The sequence below is a fragment of the Microcaecilia unicolor genome, chromosome 5, assembly GCF_901765095.1.
Source record: "Microcaecilia unicolor chromosome 5, aMicUni1.1, whole genome shotgun sequence".
NCBI lineage: Eukaryota > Metazoa > Chordata > Amphibia > Gymnophiona > Siphonopidae > Microcaecilia > Microcaecilia unicolor.
Window position 1 is genome coordinate 285719873 of NC_044035.1, and position 23496 is coordinate 285743368.

The window sequence follows — 23496 nt, forward strand, 5'->3', positions numbered from 1 at the left end:
ATAGGGCTGGCCAGACTTATACGGTCTGTGCACTGAAGAGGACAGTACAAATAAAAAAAGTAGCACATATGAATTTATCTTCTTGGGCAGACTGGATGGACCGTGCAGGTCTTTTTCTGCTGTCATCTACTATGTTACTATTTCATCTATGTGATAGTGATGGGAGTATTGCCTGTCCAGAGAAGGTTTGTAGCTTTGGCCCATGGACAGGTTTCTGCCCTCTCCCAGGTATAAAGGTACTAGTTACCTGTAACCTGGAATGTCCAGCACTCCAGGGATTATAGTCCTAATGCCACCAAGTGGAGAGACAGAAAGACACAGAAGGCTATAGTAATATGAGAATAATTAGTAAATGTTTATTACACTTACCAATCAGGACTACAATTAGAATATGTAATATAATTAATTCTCACATGAGACAGCAACCAGGACACAAACGTGACCTCTGACATTAGCTCTCTGATTGCCTCTGTCCATGATTCTCCTTTTATACCCTTTTATCTCATAGGCTAGTATTAGAAGTACAAAGTCAGCATATTCTAGTAAATTCTAACATATTCCAGCATATTCTAGCAAAGTTCTTCATAGCATATTTGCTTATCATAAGTAAGGTCAGTAAGGTTATCCTACCTTGCAAAAACCATCTTCCCAGCAACCAAAGTTGTGTCTCTTCATTATCTGCTTTCATGGTCAGCAGCAAATTTCCCTTACAATACTTCATTCTCCTGCCACACATATCTCTGTTATGACTCCATATCTGCCTGTCTCTCCAACAGAAGGGCAAGCTGACACGAGATTCACATTCTGTGTAATTCTTATTATTTAGCTTCTCAGTGACTCTTAGCCTGTTCATAGCCTGTTCACAGAGGCCTAGCTTTGCTCATAATTCTCAGTTACTGTTGTAAAGTTATTTTATGGTTCATGACCTGCATGTCCCATATAAACAGTGTCAGTGGATGCACTGAGTGGCCTAGTGAGTGGTAGCCCTTGCCTCTTAGTTGAGGTGGTCCCTGTGATGGTAAGTGCTCAACCTGGGAAGGTTGAGCTGAGGGGAGGGCATGTGAGGGAGTAGGTAGTACAAGGTAATGTTTCCTTAGGAACACTTCCTCACTAAAGTGGATCCACCTTAAGAAGAGGTACATTTTCCTGTATGGCCAGGAGGGCAAGGCTCAAGCAGAGAGCAGGAAGTTAAAAGCTCTCTGGCAGAATAAAACAGGGATTACCCGAGCAAGGATCCTCTCAGGGTGTTTTAGCTTGGCAGCAGCACCTGAGGGGAGTTCCAGGGAAGAGGCAAGACTCTAGCTCAGACACTTGCACCTTGTGCTATAAGATGCCTCAAATCTATACCTCCACGGATACAAGTGATTTCAGGGATTTTTGAAAAGTAACTGTAGACTGCCAAGGTAGGCTAATTATCCTTTGACTATTGGAACTGTGATTATGCTAGAGGTGTGTCACGGACAGGCTACTGAAACTAGGACTATGCTTGAAGAGACTTTATTAGTACTGCCAACCCTGTGAGGAAACAGGGCTGATTATTTGTATACAGAAAAAACAACTTTTTCCTGCAAACTGTATGTGCCACATTTTGTGAGGTCCTGGATCCACCCACAATATCGAAAATTGCCAAAAGTAAGAAACGTCCATGTCTAGGGATGACCAAATCTAGGAACTTCCAAATTTAAGGATTTGGACGTCTCTGACGGTATTTTCGAAATGAAAGATGGACGTCCATCTTGTTTTGAAAATACGTGTTTCCCCGCCCCTAGATTTTGCCGTTTTGCAAGGACATCCAAATTGCAACTTGGACGTCCTTTTCTAAAATGCCCCTCTAAGTGGCGGTGGCAGTGGGGACCTCCCCCCTCACCGGAGTTCCCTCTGACCCTGGCCTGCACCTTATTCCATCCTCTTGTTTGTGTGCCCGATTCTGTGGGGGTGGTGCCAGGTGAAAGGACAGTAATTGAGATAACCCCCCTTCCCTCCGGGGCAAACACACTATGGTAACCATAGAAGATGGAATCCCTTGTTATGTCTGTGTTAGCCAATTAAAGCACTCACCAAAATGCTTTAGTTGGTTAACGCAGACACACTCATTCCACACCCATATGATGCTCTATTCCAAAACTTCATAGCACAGGTTTAGCATGCAAAAAAAAAGAAAAAAGGGAAAATGCAGCAAAATGCTTTAATGTGTTTATGCAGTAGCCTGTTTTTCACACTAGCTACATGTTAAGGGCTTAAGGCCCTTCAGTTAAAGGGCCCCTCAATGACAATAATGAGTGTTAAAAATCTAAGAAGGCAACAAAATTTGATTTTTTTTTCCTTGCTTCTCCTTCTGCTTGCACATTGTGTGAGAGAGGTTATCTCTTTCCGCTTGTTCATTTATAACATACAGCCAGCATACTTGACCTGCAGAAAAGCCTCACCATAAGAACTGTGTTCGAAGAAATATATTCTACTGAGTTTTACAGCTATGGAGATGCATATGCGTGCTTTCCTTTGAAGTCCACATGATGCTGATTTAATGATATATTACCACAAGTATCTCACTAATAGTAAGTATAAACTGGGAAACTGGGAACCTGTAATTTTAATTAGTTTCTGAAGCTTACATGGGAGGGCAAGGGCAAATGATTTGCCAGTATCACTGTTAAGAAATGACTGTTCGTTTTGCAGCTAGTGCAATGGTGATAGGCTGAGCCTCCAGGGGCTAGTACCTTATCCCAAGGCTTGTTCTCCATTCTTCAGAACTGATAGCTTTTGCAATTCCATTTCCAATCTTTATGAAGACAATTTAATTTTGAAGCAGAGGACAGACAATGAATCTGTATCACAATAATTTGAAATGAGCCATCTGCATGTTTGGACAGAACATACGAATGCATAATCCTTAACATTGTAAAGATATCTCTGTCCAACCCCTCTGTTGGCTTTTCACTACCCAATTTTACATATGCATGCATTTACTTTCATAGATTCCTATTTATTACAAAGATCCTACAGAGAAATGGAGAATGACATCTGGTCTCCGGATTCATTTTATATAGGAGACTGGGTGGCTTAGTGGTTATAAAGCAAGGTCCTCAAGAAACATTGCATGAACATGTGCACAGTTGGTTAAGAAAAAAAGACAAACAGTTCTTGAAAAATAACATATATATATATATATATATATATATATATATATATATATATATATATATATATATAATAGAATCCATGGTTCACATCACATGCAACATTTCGCCATTAGTCTGCATCAGGAGAAAATTTTATCTATACAACACAGATTAAGAGAAGGCATAAATAAAGTGGTGTTCGATCTCTTCTGCTTATTTTAAATAGTATTTACAGTGGAGCTTTCCTCTCCATGCTGGAAGAAATGCTGTGACAGGACCTGCTGCTGTGGAGAGGAAAGGTGCACTGAAAATACCATTTAAAATAAGCAGAGAAGGTTGAACACAACTATATTTGTACCTTCTCTTAATCTGTGCTGTATAGATAACATTTATCCCTGGTGCAGCCTAAAGGCAAAACATTTTTTGTGTGATGGGAAACCTTGAATTCTATTAAATGTATTAAAACAGCACAAAAAACAAAAACAAATAGGGCTCTGCTTATCTTTTTCTTGACCAACTGTGCACACTTTTCGCTTTTATCTTCTATTGTATGGGAGCACCAGCCTCTCTCTCTTTTTTTTTTTTTTTTTACTGAGAAAATATAGCCCCAAAAGTCTATCTGGGTCATTTGACTGTATATTAATTCCTGCTGCCCTATACAGTATTTTGAGTTTGTAAGGCAGGTTAGTCCACTGGCATTAAAAGAGTCCTTTACCAATGAGTGTTAAGCCCTCAATATGCTGTTAGTGTGCAACAGGTCACCTCATAAAGTGCTAAAATGTTTTATGGCATTTTCTCGGCTTTCACGCACGAAACAAAAGTTATTAATTTTTTAAGAATATTCCTCTGAGGGAGTGGCATGGGTGGAGAATGAGTGTGCGAGCATTAACTAGCTAGCGTGTTATGATTAAGATACACTATCTGTTAATTTAGAATTAACACAGGAGCACTTAGCACCTCCTAAATGTAGGGCAATGACCTGGAAGAAAAAGGAAAAAGGCCTAAATCTGGGTTTAGCTTGTGGGGAAAGTCCAGTCTTACAACATGTTAAGTCCAGATTCTAGCATACTTGGTGCTTTTTTGTAGGAAAAAAGGTGCCGATACTCATTATGGGCGGGGTCATAACATATGGTTCCACTCCTATGATAGCCACACCCACATTAGCTCTCTATCTGTTCTCTTAACTCTGTTTCCAGGGCTTTCTTTCCATTTATTTCTTTACTTTCCTCATTTCTTCTTCATTTCGTGCCCTACAACCATAAGTAAAAGCTGAGTCCTCCTCTGTGGAATTGACTGGAGGAGGCATAACGTGGATCCAGCTTTTGCCTATTTTCTTCATCCATGACAGTTTTTCTCCTCTCTTCCCTTTTCCTCATATCCATCCATGTGCATCTTCCTATTTTTTATTTCCTCTCCTCCATCCATGTCCAGCACTTCTCCTCTCTCCTCCCCTCCATTCATATCCAGCATTTTTCCTCTCTCTTCCCTACTCTGTATCCATATAAAGCAATAATTCTCTCTCCCCCCCTCTCCTCCATCCAGGTCCAGCATTTCTCCTCTCTCCCCACCATCCATGTCCAGCAATTCTCCTCTATCACCTGCTGTCCTCTCCATCCATTTCCAGCATTTCTCCTCTCTTCCCTGTCCTCCCCTCCCACCCATGTCCAGCAATTCTCTCTTCCCTGCCCTCCCTTCCCATGTCCAGTGATTCTCCTCTGTCCCCTGTCCTCTCCTGCCATCCATGTCCAGACAATCTCCTCTCTCCCCTTCCCTCCCCTCTCATCCATGTCCCAACGATTCTCCTCTCTTCACTGCCCACCCCTCCCATCCATGTCCAGTGATTCTCTCTTCCCTGCCCCCCTCTCCAATCCATGTCCAGTATGTCTCCTCTCTCCCCCTGCCCTCTCCTACCATCCATGTCCAGCGATTCTCCTCTGCCCTCTGTCCTCCCCTGCCATCCATGTCCAGCAATTCTCTCTTCCTTGCCCTCCCCTCTCATCCAAGTCCAGTGATTCTACTCTCTCCCCTGCTCTCCCCTCCCATCCATGTTGAGCAATTCTCTGTTCCCTAGCCTCCCCTTCCATCCATGTCCAATGATTCTCCTCTCTCTTCTGACCCCCCATCCACGTCCAGCAATTCCCTGTCCCCTGCCCTCCCCTCCCATCCATGCCCAGCGAATTTCCTCTCCCCTGCCCTCCCCTCCCATCCATGTCAAGCAATTCTCCTCTCTCCCCTGCCCTCCCCTCCATGTCCAGCAATTCTCTCTTCCGTGCCCTCCCATCCAATTCAAGCGATTTTTCTCTCTCCCCCTGCCTTCCCCTCCCATCCATGTCCAGCAATTCTCTCTTACCTAAATGCTAAATAGTAGTAGTAGTAGTAGTTACCTGCCCTCCCCTCCCATCCAAGTCCAATAATTCTCCTCTCTCCCTTGCTCTCCCCTCCCATCCATGTCCAGCAATTCTCTCTTCCTTGCCCTCCCCTCTCCTCCCATCCATGTCCAGTGATTCTCCTCTCTCCCCTGCCCTCCCCGCTCATCCATGTCCAGCGATTCTTCTTCCCACAGCCCATCATCCTTCTCCACTGCCTGCCACCCAGCAAAGCCTCTCTCAATCGCTGCACCATCCGTCCGCACTGCCGAGTCCCTAAAAAAAGTAAGAAGGGGAGTGAGAGGAAGGGTGCAGGACTCGCTGGGAAATAGTACGTGCCGGTACACCGTACCAGTGCGTACTGGCACAAAAAAAAGCCCTGAGCATACTTTAGTAAAAGGGATCCTAAATATACTACACTGTGTTCTTGGATTATAACTCTAGAAAGTGCTCTAATTTGTATGGCTAAATTAGTTGAATCCACTATATATAAACTTAGGAAAACTCCATCTACTGTAAGCATATGAAGAATCAGGAGGAAAGTCTCAATAAGCTCCTCTTCTATCCGCTATTGTGTTAAGAGGGCTAGGACTTCTTCATCATAGGCAAAAAAACTTCCTGGTTTAAATTTGTTAGTGTATCTGGCCTCATTCATACAAATTTCAAAAGACAACAATTTCAATAGATATTTAGCTTAAGATTGAAGCCTGCCGTTACTATGTCTCTTCTTGTTTTTTATTGTATTGACAAGAAGAGACAAAGTTTATATATAGTGGATATTGCTAGTGGATACTCTTTCCCTTATTGAAGTTTTAATTGAACTCTACTGGTCTAAATTAGTTGAATATCATAGATGACTATATAATAAATAAAGGGACTTAGAGAGAGATACCAAACAGCTACTTGGAGGAAGTGCATAACAAAAACTAGGCAGTTTTGTTTTAAGTCTTTCATTCCTTTTTTCCAAAGTGTTTTTCTAGCAGTGATAATAAATGCTGTTTTATGGGGTTCTGTGCCACATAAGGCATCATAATGTGTTTGTCATTGCCATTTTTGTTCATTTGCCAGCAAGTTGTAGTGTAAATAAAGTTTCTTTCTACATTAGAAAAATGATTTCATTATCGTTTTTCTTTATTTTGCTCACCAACATTGCTCTTTGGCTTTATCGAACACTTCAGTCATTCCTATTGATCCTGAGTTAGCTGCAATTTTCTGATAAGGCCAGATCTCACTGCTGCAGGGGATAAACAAAGAAGTGCAGTTAAAAGATTCAGTTCTGAAATGGTATGGTAAAAAAAGTGATTTAACTTCTTGAAGTCAACTTATTTTCTTTTACTGATTTCCGAAGGATTTATGCCAAAGCCTAGAAAAGAGAAGACAGAAATGTGGATATTAGGACATACTAAATTTAGTCTTGATTTGTTACACTCATGATGGGTCCAATGTATTAAACATTTTTCTCATAAAAGAAAAGGATGGCAATTTTGTAACTGGTTGTTACAGTTATAGTGTTACCACCCCTCTCGGCTGGACTGTAGTGATGTGCTCCCAGATACCTGATGGTTGTAGTCGTCGCGAAAATCCAGGGAACACACACTCACAGCCGAGGGAGTGGAACAAATAAACTAACCTCGTCCTTTACTCTCAAAGAATAAAGGAGGAAAATAATCTAAATTTAGGATTTGTTCCTGAAATGGAAGGACCAAACTTTCAGATTTGCAAATTATCTCTTTCTTTATTGAATACAAATGCAAGCAAATTTTCATTCAAATAAACTCAAATTCACAATTAGTGTGAAGCTTAATAGAACTGCAATAACATATTCAACATTCAAATGTAGTTTTACATGTATACCCTTAACTTTTTCTGTTTCACCTAAAAAGGCGGAAAAGAACCTTTTCAGATAAGTATTTAAATTGTCTTTTATCAAAATCAGATATTTGTGGTTATTCTCTTTCCTGATGTAGAAATTGGTCTCTTTGTGTGCACTATTGGTGTTTTTGCAGGGATCTCATGGATTTTTAATATCTGATGGTCTGTTCCTTTGTTTTCCCTTAAAATGTTGTGAAAAAATAATATATTTCTTTCAACACACTTGGCAATGTCACTTAGCTGTGGTTGAATTTATTTAGCTGATGTCTTTCTTGCGTTGGAGCTCATCTGGAACCCTTCAGAGGATGACTCCCCCAGATTTCTTCTCCCTAAACCTCACTTATAAAGAAAATAAATGGAGGCAAGACCCTTGAACTCCCTCTGTTCTTGTTCAGGCTCTGGTGACTATTAACCAATTCTCAATACTGTGGCCAGACTCTCTAATTGAAATAAAATAAGTTAAAGGTTTTCTCACTACAAAACCTATTTCTCACTGTTGTGTCCCTAGTCTAAAATGATCCAGCAGGCTTCAACATTCCATCTCACAGACTTCACATAAAAGCATAACTTTTCCCTTCACAGCTATCAGATCAATCTGGAGAATACAGCACACTCAGACAACAGCAGTGCTCGATTTTCTTTATTCTGAAGTCAGATTCCAAACCTTGCTTGCACTGAACTCAGAACTCTCACAAACAACACACCTTCCCCCCAGACACAGCTTAATGGCTTCTTTCTTCAAATCACAGATTCACCTCTCAGTCCTTCCCCTGTGTCAGAGTTAAAATCCTTACACACTTTTTCCTGACACCCTTAGTTTCTTTCACTTAGTATAACTACCAGCAGAAATCACAGTCTCTCAGAACCTGAGTCTCAACTGTTTTCTCCTATTCTAAAAAGAGTAGGCAGCCATGTGTCCACTTAATACCTGAGCCTACAGACTCTCATTCCACCTTCCATGACCTTAAATTCCCTTAGAACTTAACCATTCCATTCACTGCATGCTGGGACATACATACCTCTGTTTCACTCCAAACCAAACTAAATTTGGTTTAAAACTTCTCACAGCTTTCTATTAGTACAGCTCTCTCCCACCCAAAATACATCAGTTTTTCCCACATGTATTCAGCAACACAATCATGAAAAAGGCAGTCTGTTTATTGAAATACTCACTTTTAAGTTCAAATCATCTCATTCTCAGCACCAAAGCTCCCCTTCACTCACTTTCAATATTAAAGTACCCTTTTTCAATATCACATTTCACTTTAAACTCACAAAATCCATACTTTTACACAGACACACACTATACGTTTTTTCTTTCTCAATCTATGTTCACAGCCCTGGTCTCTCTGCTCACTCCAGTCTCCCTGGCAACTCACCCTCCCTAGAGGATCTGACATCACTCAACCAATCAGCTTGTCAGAGAAAGACAGTTTTTTTTTAAATCTGTTTAGAATCTCTCTCCCCCAAAGAAGTAAATGCAAAACTTCCTATACAGAGAATTTCAAAGTCAATTTTAACCTGACTTGTACCCAAAACAGAAAGGAACATTTTAAAGTACAATCCCCACTTAATCATGGTTTATTTCTTGAAAAATAAAACCACATTTAAGAAACATCTCACACTTTCTTCAGCTAACTCCATTAACAATTCCCAAACTAAACTTTAAACCTTTTCCAGCCAGCAGCCTCCACCAAACCCTGGAACAAGCCCCCCCAGAGCCCCAGGAAAAAACATTTAATATATGTTACCATATATTACAATAGGAAGATGGCCGCCATGTAAGGATCATGCAGCTGATGCTGCTCCAGGGACCTGGTTGTAGGAGTGGAACACTGGAAACTACTGGACCAACAGAACAACCTCAAGCTTTGTGCATACTGATGGACTTTACCTTGTGCATACTACCTCTGTTTCTGCCTTTTTTTGGCATACTCCATACTTGAATGTATTGGACATTTAAGCTCTCTTGTACTGTGCCTTAACTACAACTTGTCAGCTTGTGCTGCTTGCTGCCTATTAGTATAAGACGGGATGCAGGTGTATTAGGTAAACAGCTTGTAACAGTAGTAAGCAAGGCTTGCACAGAAACCAGCTTGCACGTAGGTGCCACATGACTAGATGGCCTTGGAGGGTGTCGTCACCCCCCAACCTGCATCTCTGAGCCTAACGAACCTTATCTCCTTTGCTAGAAAGGAGCATTGTGTGTACAGCAAGATACTAAGTTTCGTTTCCCTTGCCAGTATCATTTCAGTATTATGACGTGTGTATGTACTGTGAACTACAAATGTGTACTGTAAGAACTACAAGTGTTTACTGCGCATGTCCACTGTGATATATAAGGGGCCTAATGCGCAGGCCCAGCAGGGAAGTATAAATGTAAGTGTCAGATGATTTATGACACACAGTATCCTGAGAGAACTCAGTGCTGTTCATTGCTAGCAATAAAGTTGCATTGCTTTGGAACCAATTTGGCCTTTTGTCTCCTGATTCACTTAGCCTGTTTCATGGTCACATCACAGTCTGAAACGGAACCATTTCAGTGTTTACCCCAGCCCAGAGAGCATCGTTAGGATAGAGCCGTCTCTGCTGAAATTTGCGGGCCTCCGGGTTAGTTTGTGGACCTCCGAAGTAATTGCGAGCCTCCTCCTCGGATGGGCCTACCTCACTAACGGACTTCCTCCGCGGTACTGAGGCCGGCCATCACTCCGACCACATTGTTTCTTTCACCTTGTCGCCACAGCCCTGCTTCATCGAATGCCTCTCTCGCCCGCACGTTTGGAACTGTGTGGAGCACGGCCTGGTTGTGTGTCCCACCGACATCCAGCTTGGTCAGTGAGTTGGAGATTGAACGGGGCGGCGAGTGGTGCTGCTCACTCGGGCACCGACAGACGCTGTAGCCTCCCCTCGAGAATGCGGAGAGCTGGTCGGGCACCATCCATGTGTCTTGCCTCCATCTCTTTGTCCGGTTCCTGCGCCTGAAAAGACCACCTGAAAGGCTTGCGGGATGAGAAGGGTTGCTATTTGGGGCCTACCTGTAACACCACTTGGCTGGATTGTCGGTTGGTGTGACAAGAGCAGTGTGGCTTGGGTTGCTGAACTTTCTGCCGGCTGCCTACACTGAGGATTTTGAGAGATCCTGTTCTTGGGTAGTCTCGATGTTTGGACGGAGTCCAGTCCTGCGATCCCAGTGACTGCAGATTGGGTGGCCCTTGAGGTGTCTGGGATAGTCCACCACAATTGCCTCTGTTGTCCTCTGCTCCGGCCTACATCGTCTGCCCCACCCTGCGTCGTCTGCTCTGGCCTGCGTCATCTGCTCTAACCTCCATCATCTGCCCCTGGCCTGCGTCATCTGCTCTAACCTCCATCATCTGCCCCAGCCTGCATCATCTGCTGTGGCCTGCATCGTCTGCTCTGGCCTGCGTCGTCTGCTCTAACCTCCATCATCTGCCCCAACCTGCATTGTCTGCTCTGGCCTGCGTCATCTGCTCTAATGTCCATTATCTGCCCCAGCCTGCATCATCTGCTCCAGCCTGCGTCATCTGCCCCCAGCCTGCGTCATCTGCCCCAACCGCGTCATCTGCCCTGGCCTACATCATCTGCCCCGACCTGCATCACCTGCTCCATCTTCTGCCCCAGCCTACATCATCTGCTTTGGTCTGCGTCATCTGCTCTGACCTGTGTTGGCTGCTCTAACCACCATCATCTGCCCCAGCCTGCATCATCTGCTCCGGCCTGCATCACCTACTCCAGCTTCCATCGTCTACTCCAGCCTGAATTTTCTGCTCCAGCCTGCTTTGTCTACTCCAGCCTACATTCTCTGCTCCAACCTGTATCCTCTGTTCCAGCCTATATCCTCTGCTCCAGCCTGCATTGTTTGCTCCAGCCTGCATCGTCTGCTTCAGTCTATGTCCTCTGCTCCAGCCTGTTTCCTCTGTTCCGGCCTGCATCCTTGCTCTAGCCTTTATTCGTGACTGTTGCCTAGCGCTTGGGACTGCCTGAACTACTTCATATGGCTCCATTTCACATTCTCTTCTTAGTACTGTCCCTTCCCAGTCTACTTCTACACACCAATCTACTCCTCCACCCAAAGCCACTGTACACTACAATTATACATTGCCCTTTCGTTGACTTTATTACCTCACCATCTCTCTTGTCCTCTTCCTCCTTTCTTTCTGCCTTCAACATTTCATCCCTTCCATTGTACCTTCCCCTTTCTATCTGAATTCATCTCGCCTTCGTCGCCTTCATCGTCACTCCTCTCATACTCTCCTCCGCACTCTCTTACTCCTTCTGCTTTCTGCTGATGACATCAATCCCAATCCTGGTCCCTCTCACCAACCCTCATCCTACTTATGCAGGTCGCACTGTGACCTCTTCAATCTCATCTCCATTCCTCTCCTCCCCCACTTCTCTGCCCTTCTCATGTGCACTGTGGAATGCATCTGCAACAAACTTTCTAATATCCATGACCTTTTTATCTCTTGTAGCCTCCATCTCCTCGCCATAACAGAGACTTGGCTCTGCCCTGAAGACTCTGCTTCTGTCGCAGCCCTCTGTCATGGTGGTTATCTCTTCTCCCATACTCCTCGCCCTACTGGCCGCGGTGGTGGTGTTGGATTATTACTCTCACCCTCTTCCAAATTTCAATCTTTTCTACCACCTCAGTCTCTCTGCTTTTCTTCCTTTGAAGTCCATTCTGTCCACCTATTCACTCCTTTGCCTCTTCGAATAGCAGTCATTTATCGTCCCCCCGATAAGTCCCTTCCATCCTTTCTCAGCGACTTTGACGCTTGGCTTTCCTTCTTTCATGATCCTTCTTTCCACTCCCTCAAACTTGGCGACTTTAACATTCACGTTAATGATCCCTCCAACTCTTACGTCTCCCAGTTCCTCACCTTAACATCCTCCTTCAATCTCCAACTATGCTCCACCTCCCCTACTCACCAAAATGGTCACTGTCTTGATCTTGTCTTCTCCTATAACTGCCCTCCCTCTAATTTCACTGCCTCAGATCTTCCCCTCTCTGACCATCATTTAATAACCTTCACACTTAAACTTCCTCCTGCCCAATCTCATCCAATCTTAACCAATTTATCCAGGAATCTCCAGGCCATTGACCTTGCTACCCTATCCTCCAATGTCTTGAACCTTTTCTTTACCACTACGCCATCCAAATCTGTCAATGAAGCTGTCTCTTCCTACAATACTATTCTGTCCTCTGCTTTAGACACTATTGCACCTCTCGTGCCAAACCCCAGCCTTGGCTGACCTCTAAAATCCATGACCTACGTTCCTGTACCCGCTCCGCCGAACGCCTCTGGCTAAAATCTCATGCCCTTGCCGACTTCATTCACTTTTTTATGCTGACCTCCTTCCAATCTGCTCTTTTGCTTGCCAAGCAGGACTATTACATCCAGCTAACTAGTTCTCTCAGCTCAAACCCTCGACTTCTCTTTCTCTTCACCACACTGAATTCTCTCCTCAAGGTGCCTCCATCACCAACTCCCCCCTCACTATCTTCTCAGACCCTAGCTGAGTTCTTCCACGACAAAGTTCAGAAGATAAACCTCGAATTCTCAACCAAGCTACCTCTCCCTCCCCCTGTCCCTCCCCTTATCCGTTCCCTTATCTCCCCTACCCCCATCCTTTTCCTTCTTTCCCGAAGTCACTGATGAAGAAACAACTCATCTTCTCTCCTCCTCAAAATGAACGACCTATTCCTCTGATCCCATTCCTTCCCACCTTCTCTGCACCATCTCTCCTACTCTCACCCCTCTTATCTGTCACATCCTCAATCTTTCATTTTCCACTGCAACCGTCCCTGATGCCTTCAATCTCCTTAAGAAGCCTTCACTTGACCCTACCTGTCCTTCCAACTATTGTCCCATCTCCCTCCTCCCCTTCCTCTCCAAGATACTTGAACGTGCCGTTCACCCCCACTGTCTTGACATTCTTTCATCTCATGCTGTTCTTGACCCACTCCAGTCTGGCTTTTGCCCTCTTCATTCGACTGAGACTGCACTTACTAAAGTTTCCAACGAGCTGTTTCTGGCCAAATCCAAAGGTCTCTATTCTATCCTCATCCTTCTCGATCTATCCGCCGCTTTTGACACTGTTGATCACAGATTACTCCTCGATACATTATCTTCGCTTGGTTTTCAGGGCTCTGTGCTTTCCTGGTTCTACTCTTACCTCTCCCTTCGCACCTTTAGTGTACACTCTGGTGGATCCTCTTCCACTTCTATCCCACTTCCTATCGGTGCTCCTCAAGGTTCTGTCCTTGGTCCTCTCCTGTTCTCCATCTACAATTCTTTCCTTGGCTCTCTGATATCTTCCCATGGCTTTCAATACCATCTCTATGCTGACGACTCCCAGATCTACCTCTCTACCCCCGAAATCTCATCCAGCATCCAGTCCAATGTTTCAGCCTGCCTATCTGATATTGCTGCCTGGATGTCTCTACATCATCTAAAATTTAACATGGCCAAAACCGAGCTTCTCATCTTTCCCCCTAATCCCACCTCTCCTCTCCCCCCTTTCTCTATTTCTGTAGATGGCACTCTCATTCTCCCTGTCTCATCGGCTCATAACCTTGGGGTCATCTTTGACTCCTCTCGCTCCTTCTCTGCTCACATTCAGCAGATTGCCAAAACCTGTCGTTTCTTTCTTTATAACATCAGCGAAATCCGTCCCTTCATCTCTGAGCACTGTACCAGAACCCTTGTCCACACTCTTATCACCTCTCGCCTTGATTATTGCAACCTGCTTCTCGCCGGCCTCCCACTCGCTCTTTCTCTGCTCACATTCAACAGATTGCCAAAACCTGTCGTTTCTTTCTTTATAACATCAGCAAAATCCGTCCCTTCATCTCTGAGCACTGTACCAGAACCCTTATCCACACTCTTATCACCTCTCGCCTTGATTATTGCAACCTGCTTCTCGCCAGCCTCCCATTTTGCCATCTCTCTCCTCTTCAATCAAGCCAAAACTCTGCTGCGTGACTCATTTTCCACCAAAGTTGCTATGCTCACATTAGCCCTCTCCTCAAATCACTTCACTGACTCCCTATCCGTCTCCGCGTTCAATTCAAACTTCTCTTACTGACCTATAAGTGCATTCACTCTGCCGCTCCCCAGTACTTCTCCACTCTTGTCTCTCCCTACGCCCCCCTCTCGGTTACTCCGCTCTGCAGATAGATCTCTCCTGTCTGTCCCCTTCTCCTATATTGCTAATTCCAGACTCCGTTCCTTTTATTTCGCTGCACCTCACGCCTGGAATAGACTTCCCGAGTCTGTGCGTCTAGCCCCGTCCTTGGCCGTTTTCAAGTCCAGTCTAAAAGCCCACCTCTTTGACACTGCTTTTGACTCCTAGCCATGTCTCACTTGCCCTGTACCCCTCCTCTTTAATTCCCTTACCCCTTAGTTGTACCCCTCCTTTTTAATTCCCTTACCCCTTAGTTGTTCTGTTTGTCTACCTGTCTTATTTAGATTGTGAGCTCTTTGAGCAGGGATTGTCTTTTCAGGTATGGTGTACAGCTCTGCGTATGCCTTGCAGCACTATAGAAATGATAAGTAGGAGTAGGAGTAGTTGTTTAAGCAGGGAAGACAAATACAGCAGGCCTGGCTTACAATACCTCTGCTTAAAAGGACTTGTTTGGATGTTGGAATAGGACTGCTGGAATCAAGTTTATAGAGATCTGTGCCAGTTAGGTTTTTTTTTAAAAAAGTATATTCTATTCTTTTACAGATGTGATTGTAGATCTACCCCCCATATTCAAAAGTATTTAACTGGCAAGGAACGAAACCTGGCTGGTTAAATGGCGCATAACTGGTTATTCCTCACTGAATATTAATGGCTCATGCCTAGAAGATAACCAGCTATATCATGCAATATTCCCGGCTATACCTGAACATTCAACTCGTATCCGGCTATTGGAAGTGGCCACATTGGGCTGCTTATAGCTGGTCTATCTTTAATATGTGAATATGCTAAAAACCTGACTGGCTGTGTGTTTCCTGAGGACTGGGTTGAGAACCCCTGTTCTAGCCTAAGGTAATTGATATAAACAAAAAACAGGTAATCACCATCGGGTTAAGTTCAGTTACAACGTTATCACTCATGGGTCTCTGAATTCAATATTTATTTTTTGGAACATGGGATTATTGGTTCTGCCTAAAGACTAAATATAAGGGGGGGGGGGCGATATTCAGCTGGCAGGAGAAAGCCCACATAAGTGCCACAGTTGGTGCTGACCCTGGATATTCAATGCCATGCCTTTTCTGGTGACCTGCATTGAATATCTGTTTTTATTTTTGGCCACTGGAACTTAACTGGTTACGCCGATATTCAGCGCTAACCGTTTAAGTTCCTATCTGTTAAAGATAGGACTGCTATTTACACAGTCCTATTTAACCACTTAACCCAGCACTGAATATTGGCGCTAACCAACTATATCATGCAATATAACCGATTAGCCACTATGTGGTAACCGCGAATATTCAGCGAAGATAACTAGTTATCTCACGCTGAATATTAGCAGTTAGCAGGCTAAATGCTATATAACCATCCATGAGCTATTCCTGACCAGTTAAATAGTGCTGGATATGGGCAGGGTATAAGCTCTTAAACTTTGAAACTTGGGGAAGGTGTTGGATTTTTTTCAGAGATCAAAGCACTGGCCAAATCCCCAGAACAAGGCCATGTTTGGTACAGGTATAGGAGGCAATTCTATAGCTATTAAACAGTACAAGGGAAGTCAAATCATTGCAGAATTCATGTTGTCTCTTTCTAGCAAAAAACAATTTAACCTCATGGTTAAAATATTTTCTGACAGATTGATGGCTCATGAACTGAATTTTTCCTTTGGCGTTTGTGGATAAAACCTGGATGGGTGATAGTAGTGATAGACAGATATGTGAATTCTGATCTGTGTACTTTCATAGTACAAGTTTAAACTCAGCAGCCTGGGACATTCTGTAAACTAAAGCCACTTGTTTCAAAAGTCATAGAAAACACAGCTACATTCATATTTTAGCTCTGGTTACTAAAACATTTATATGAAGCTTCTGGGGTCAATTTAAATACACTTGGATGTTTTGAACATTTTTTTCTGATCGTATACAATCAAACTTCTTAGTTTTTAGCAACATTTTAGCTGCGGCTAAGAAAGCGAATAGAATGTTGGGTATTATCAGGAAAGGTATGGAAAACAGGTGTGAGGATGTTATAATGCCGTTGTATTGCTCCATGGTGTGACCGCACCTTGAGTATTGTGTTCAATTCTGGTCGCCGCATCTCAAGAAAGATATAGTAGAATTGGAAAAGGTGCAGCGAAGGGCGACTAAAATGATAGCGGGGATGGGACGACTTCCCTATGAAGAAAGACTAAGGAGGCTAGGGCTATACAGCTTGGAGAAGAGACAGCTGAGGGGAGACATGATAGAGGTATATAAAATAATGAGTGGAGTGGAACAGGTGGATGTGAAGCGTCTGTTCACGCTTTCCAAAAATACTAGGACTAGGGGGCATGCGATGAAACTACAGTGTAGTAAATTTAAAACAAATTGGAGAAAATTTTTCTTTACCCAACGTGTAATTAAACTCTGGGATTCGTTGCCGGAGAAAGTGGTGAAGGCGGTTAGCTTAGCAGAGTTTAAAAAGGGGTTGGACGGTTTCCTAAAGGACAAGTCCATAAACCGGTACTAAACGGACTTGGAAAACTCCAAAATTCCAGGAATAACATGTATAGAATGTTTGTACGTTTGGGAAGATTGCCAGGTGCCCTTGGCCTGGATTGGCCGCTGTCGTGGACAGGATGCTGGGCTCGATGGACCCTTGGTCTTTTCCCAGTATGGCATTACTTATGTACTTATGTAATTTCAGCAGCATGTAATCATATGCAAGATGACAGCATACTTGGACCACAAAAGCCTTCCAAGCTGTTATAAAATTACTCTCTAAAAGGCTAAGGAGCTTATTTTCAAAGCATTTACATGTTTAAATGGCAGCCTTTAAACATCTAAAAAGAGATCTAAACATTCAAATGCCATTTCACAACTGGTGTTATTTAAAGATGTAGAAGCTCACTACATCAAGTTGGCAAGGAGGAGTGGGGAAGGTGGGGAGTCGGGGAGAGGGAGTGGTCTGGGTGGGACGCAATACAGACGTACATTGCTTATTTGACATAAGGAATCCACGTCTGCAGTGGAAGTTGGAATTTAGACCTGCTCCAAGGCACAACTAAGTGCCTGTTTCAGGAGCAGTTCTAAATCCTGAGATGTCAGGTCCCATAATTCCAGTGCTTCCCCACCTTTTGCAAACCCTGTCATGCCTTAAACTATCTCTCATAACCTTCTCCTCTTCCTAGCAATAACAGCACCCTTTAAAGTGCAGACCCCCCTCAAATGACTTTCTCCCCCCTTTCTGGCACTAACAGCCTCCACACAGGAGCAGATCCGCCCCCCTTGAAGTCACCCACTTGGTACAAGCCGATCTGACGTGGCAGACTGCCCTTCTCTCACTTGAGCTCGAGGCCCCAAAATTGTTCTAGGTCCACAAGCCACCTGCCTCCCATCCTCCCAACACAGAGCCCAGATTTACTAGCAGGTCCCTAGTCTCTAGTAAGGTAAGTGATACCCATTCGCTGCCACTTCAAGAACCTCCAGGATCTAAAATGGCGATCAAGAGCTCTAGCGGTAATAATAATGCTGATTCATTGGTCAGAATCTTCATGTGGACGGGAAAAGGAAGGTGTCTGAGGTTTGTCCCAGCATGCAGGAAAGGACAGTGTGCTACTGCAGTGCTATGATGTATGGAAAACATTTCAGAATTAAAGGTGCACGGCCGGTGGGTGGAGATTGTGATAATGCCGACAGGGGTGCAGGGGAGAAATTACCATAAAGTATTTTTAGCTTTAATGGATGTTACCATGATCCCAAGTTTTTTAATGCATTTTTTGACCTACATTTCTCGATTTATAGTCAAGTATATATAGTAAATATTTTAATAACCAGGTTTAAAATATGAATGTGGCTGTATTTTCTATGACTCTTGAATCAAGTGGTTTTAGTCTACAGTAATATGTCTCAGGCTGCTGTTTTGAAAATTGTACTATGAAACATCACAGATCAGAATTCACTCATCCGTCTATGACTACATGAGCCACCAGTCTATCAGAAAATATTTTAACCATGAGGTAAAATTGTTCTTTGATTTGAAAGGACAGCAAAATGAATTCTGAAATGATTTGACTTCCCTTGTACTGCTTACTAGTTTGCAAAAGAACCAATCAAATTACAAAGACATACTTAGCATAGGTCAAATAGTAATGCTAGTGCCATCATTCTGGTTATCAAAGGAATCTGAAAGTATATGCATTATTGTTCATTCATTAGTCAATCACTGTAATAGCTTTGGCAGAAATCATTAGGAATCCATGTTCAGTTGATCTCAAGGTCAAATCTTTCTACATTTTTCTGGTGGAATATATCTTGAGTCAATGTTCCTTTGCTTTAGTCATATTTTATCATCTGCTCACCAGCTACATCTTAATGTCATTTCCTTTCAAACTACTGAGCTTGAATTTTCAACGCTTTGGCCTTTCAATTCTCATTTTTGTAGTTATGCTGCAACATGGGGCATTGAATGGAATCTGAAGGTTTTACAGACCAGATAGGCAACATGGTTTTTATCTTCCATCTTGTTCAGTGATTCTGAGTATAAGAGCCGGTGGTGGGAGGCGGGGATAGTGCTGGGCAGACTTATACGGTCTGTGCCAGAGTCGGTGGTTGGGAGGTGGGGCTGGTGGTTGGGAGGCGGGGATAGTGCTGGGCAGACTTATACGGTCTGTGCCCTGAAGAGCATAGGTACAAATCAAAGTAGGGTATACACAAAAAGTAGCACACATGAGTTGTCTTGTTGGGCAGACTGGATGGACCGTGCAGGTCTTTTTCTGCCGTCATCTACTATGTTACTATGTTACTATGTATATGTTAACAAATGGACAAATCTATAAGTAGATCAGATAGTGACTTGATGCTGAGGAAGACAATGTGGTAAGTTTTAAATAAGGTATTTGTATATCTGAAAGTCTGCACATAATGACAAGAGTTTAAAAGCTTTCCAACACAAAATATTTACTGGTGGCTATTTTCTTAACCAAAACACAAAATGGAAAAAAGAAAGAAAAGAAAAGGATAACAATGTCATGCTGGGACTAGAAGACATTCCACCTTTCATTTCAACTAGGGTACAGGAAGCAAGTTTAAAAAGTTCTGAATCAGTAGCAAAAGATTTCCGGTCATCATTCTGATGTGATCTGGCAGAAAATCATCACTGCTACTCACTAACACTGAGTATGAAAATGTGGAGCCAATAGTCAGATCTGTAAACTGTCTGAAAATTGTCCTTCTTCAATGCAGCTAAAATATGCACAGCATTCCATAATGTGCCTACTATTAGTCACATTAAAGGGAGACATTCCCAGAGCCAGGGTGTTTTAAGGATAGGTTTGGAAAAAAATGCACATAGACCAGTGGTCTTCAATAATTTTTAAGCTGGGGCCACTTTGGATACTAATGAGTTGAAGGAGAGCTACTAAATATCTTCCCATGTGGGGCCATGTCAATGACATCCATCCCAACCAGCCCACCTTCAAATTTCATTGGGAGGTATTCTCGAGGTTGTGAGCATTTTGTCTATTGAGAAATGCCTTGTCCTGCAAGCATGCACCTCTTCCCCCATCCACTTTCCCTTTTTTGTCCTGAGCCTGGGTAGAGAAACAGAGTAGCAGAAAAATGCCCAGAAAGACAATGGGGCCACACCAGAAGTCTCTGTGGGCCATCATTGTTTCCCAGGTCTTGGACTGAAGAACACTGACATAGACTGTAATTTCAAGACTATACAAGTTATTCTCTATGTAAACATGACTCGTACAAAAGTTCTTAGGTCCTTTGTGCCCCCAAAACGACACACATGTATTTTCTCTTAGATCTCAGGTAAAATATAATCATTGACTTTGCCTCAAAATGGACAATCAAAAAATTGCCATAAAAAACATTTTTGGCTTAAATGTTTAAATACTTGACGATATTTACTCCCTATCCAGATTAGTTATATGCTTACTTTATGCCTGCTCAACAGCAAGCTTAAACTAAACATATAGGAGGTAATTCTGTACAAGAATAATGCCAAAGGAGTGCCATGGCTTGGGATATAGGTAACTGTCCCCCCAATATTCAACCAGAGGTGGGCAGTCCTTTTGCTATCCGCCGTTGGCGCTAAACCCTGAGCCATTTCTGGCAACTGGCATTGCATATCCGGTTTCATTTTTGACTGCGGCAATTTAATCAGTTAAGCTGATATTCAGCACTAACTGGTTAAGTGCTTAGCAATTAAAATAGGCCTCCTGTTTATGCAGACTATTTTAACTGCTAAACATAGCCGGTTTAGCAATGAATATCTGCGCCTAACTATATTGCGTATGGCTGACTAGCAACCAGCTGCTAACTGTGGATATTTAGCAGGTGATAACTGGTTATCTCCCGCTGAATATCCACAGTTAGGAGATAAAACACTTTGGGGCCAATATTGAGAACCTGGGAGGGAGCCCAACTAACTTCCTCGGTATCGACAAACCCGTACATTCAATACCGGGGTCATATCCAGTGAATGGCATTGAATTTCCAGGGTTTTTTTGCCTCTAAAAAGATAGCCAGTTATTCATTGGTTGACCAGCTAAGCTATTTGCATGGATCTATCTGGCCACTAAACATAGGCAATTAGAAAGGAGTAGAGGATGGTAGTAGACATTCCAACACAGGAACTGGTGTTTAACAGATGCTTTATTCAATACTTGTACAGTAGGGGATTCTCTACATGGAGGCTGTTTCCTGTTTGCTTGTGGCACTAAACATAGCCAGTCAGCTAATGAATATTGGTGCTAACTGGCTATGTCGTGCAAAATAGTCAGTGACCGGGCTAGCCACTATTCAGTAATATTAGCGCTTAGCCAGCTTAAGGCTTTTTAATTGGCTTGTTAAATATTTTCAAATATCATCTGGTATATAACTGGCCAGGAGTGGCTCCTGACTGGTTAAATAGTTTTGAATATCAGGCCATATGTTTATGAACAACTTGAAAAAATGAATGTGAACAGATGAGATAAATCACAGAATATTGAGGAAATTCTGAGAAATCCTGACGGGACCTTTTAAGGATTTATTTAATAAATCCTTGGGGATGAGAGAGGTTCTTTGGGATTGAAAGTGAGCAGATGTGGTCCCTCTTCACAACTGTAGGGACAGGGAAGAAATGGAAAACTACAGGCCAGTAAACCTCACCTTAGTGGTTGGAAAAATGATGGAGAAGGAATGGATAATCAACTTCCTAGAATCCAATGTGTTACAATCTGATTGATTTCTTTGACTGGGTGACCACAGAACTGGATAAAGGACATGTGCTAGATGTGAAGGGGCATTTTCAATTTTCCATCCAAATGGCAATAAATAAATAGTTTATCAGAAAACCTTTAAAAAAAAAACATGTCCATAATGGAAGAAGTAAACGTTTTCTGATATTTGAAAATATACTTTAAAAAGTTTAGCATGAATACGCACTGCAAACATCATAAACATTTAGAGATAAACGTTGCCACCAATTGGAAATACACTATGTAAAATGTGCAACGGCAGTATTGATCCCCACGTCGAGAAAACATCCACAGCAACAACAACACGGTCACTCCACGTGCAAAATGTGCATATATACCTTTTCATGTGGAGGAATGTTCCTCAGTGTGCCCAGTTATGTCTCTGCGCAGAGAGCCAAACTTTTCTGTGCCAGAGTCAGAGCTCCTGGTCCTCCTGTGCCTGAGCCACAGGAGAGAGATTTTTAAGTGCTACCATCACCTGCCACCCCACAATGTCTCCATGAGGACATGGAGATCCATAAGGATTAGCTTGGAAAGGTCAGTGTGAAGCAGTGCCTCCAGGATCACATCAACACTCATGTGCAAGCACCATACATAGGCAGGGGCACACATAGTGAGTTTCTTTTGTTGTTGCAATATAGGTTAATACATTTTCATAAGAAAAAATAATAAAACACTGCTGAACTCAGAATGTCCAGAATATCCAGTGACAAGTAATTATGGGGCCTCCTCCACTAACCCTTCCATGCTGAACTGAGGGGCTGCACATATCTGGACCCCCTCCCCCCCTCAGCATGCTGGTCCCATGCCTACATTCTGATGGGAATGGTGGTAGCAGCTCACTATAGTACATTGAACCACCCAAAGGTACACCTGGTTTACCCCACTGCCTATCCTCACCTCCCAGCAACAGTGCACATGCTCCACAGAAAGGCCACCATGCTATCCTATGTCCCCATGGCCATCTCAGCTTACACAGCAATTGTGCCTACGAACTGCATACCCACCCCCTCAGCACCCCCCTCCCAAATATGGCTATAACCATCTATCATAGGCTATGTGAGGTGTATTGCACAACATGTCATTAAAAAAATTATGTATGTGACACCAAGAAGGCCCATCACTTAAACCTTGTCTCCACCAACATGTGCTTTGTAGACAATTCAGCATACACAGGGATTTTGAGGTGCTCCTGTGCTGTTACTGGAAGATACGGTGGGAATACCCAGGACTCATCAGGTGCGTGAGGGAGTGCCTCAGAACCTGACGTACCACTGACATCGCACCTCTATAACAGCTCTGTCCTGGATCAAGGCTTGAGTATTCAGCTACCCTCATTACAGTGTGCCTACAACCCTCTATATCCACTAGAATCTGTTGCAGTGAAACCAAAACCTATGAGATGACGTGGAAAGGGTAGGGTTACATATGGCTCCAGAAAAAGGACGCCGCGGCCATGTTGGCTGATGGGTTCTGAGTATTTGATACTCTGTACAGAGACATAAAGGTAATAGACTATGTTAAGGTAGTTATATGAAAAATTGGTGAAATAAACTGTTGTCTGATGCTTGACTGATACGTTTTTCTCATAGGGGCACACCTTGAAAAAGCTTTCTCAGCGAAACACGTGTCGGTATGCAGCCCCGACTCTCAGTCTAACAAGACATTGAGACTCTAAAGCTAAGTAAAAGGATTTTGTCTTCCTAGT

General features: G+C 43.2%; 1 long non-coding RNA gene across 1 annotated transcript; it reads right to left on the minus strand.

The window, feature by feature from the left end:
* Positions 1-524: 524 nt before the first annotated feature.
* On the minus strand, positions 525-22184 carry LOC115471418. The gene is made up of 3 exons (XR_003942324.1): positions 22101-22184; positions 11991-11993; positions 525-539 (listed from the first exon to the last, which is right to left on the minus strand). It is a non-coding gene; the product is annotated as an uncharacterized LOC115471418 (long non-coding RNA).
* Positions 22185-23496: the final 1312 nt, after the last annotated feature.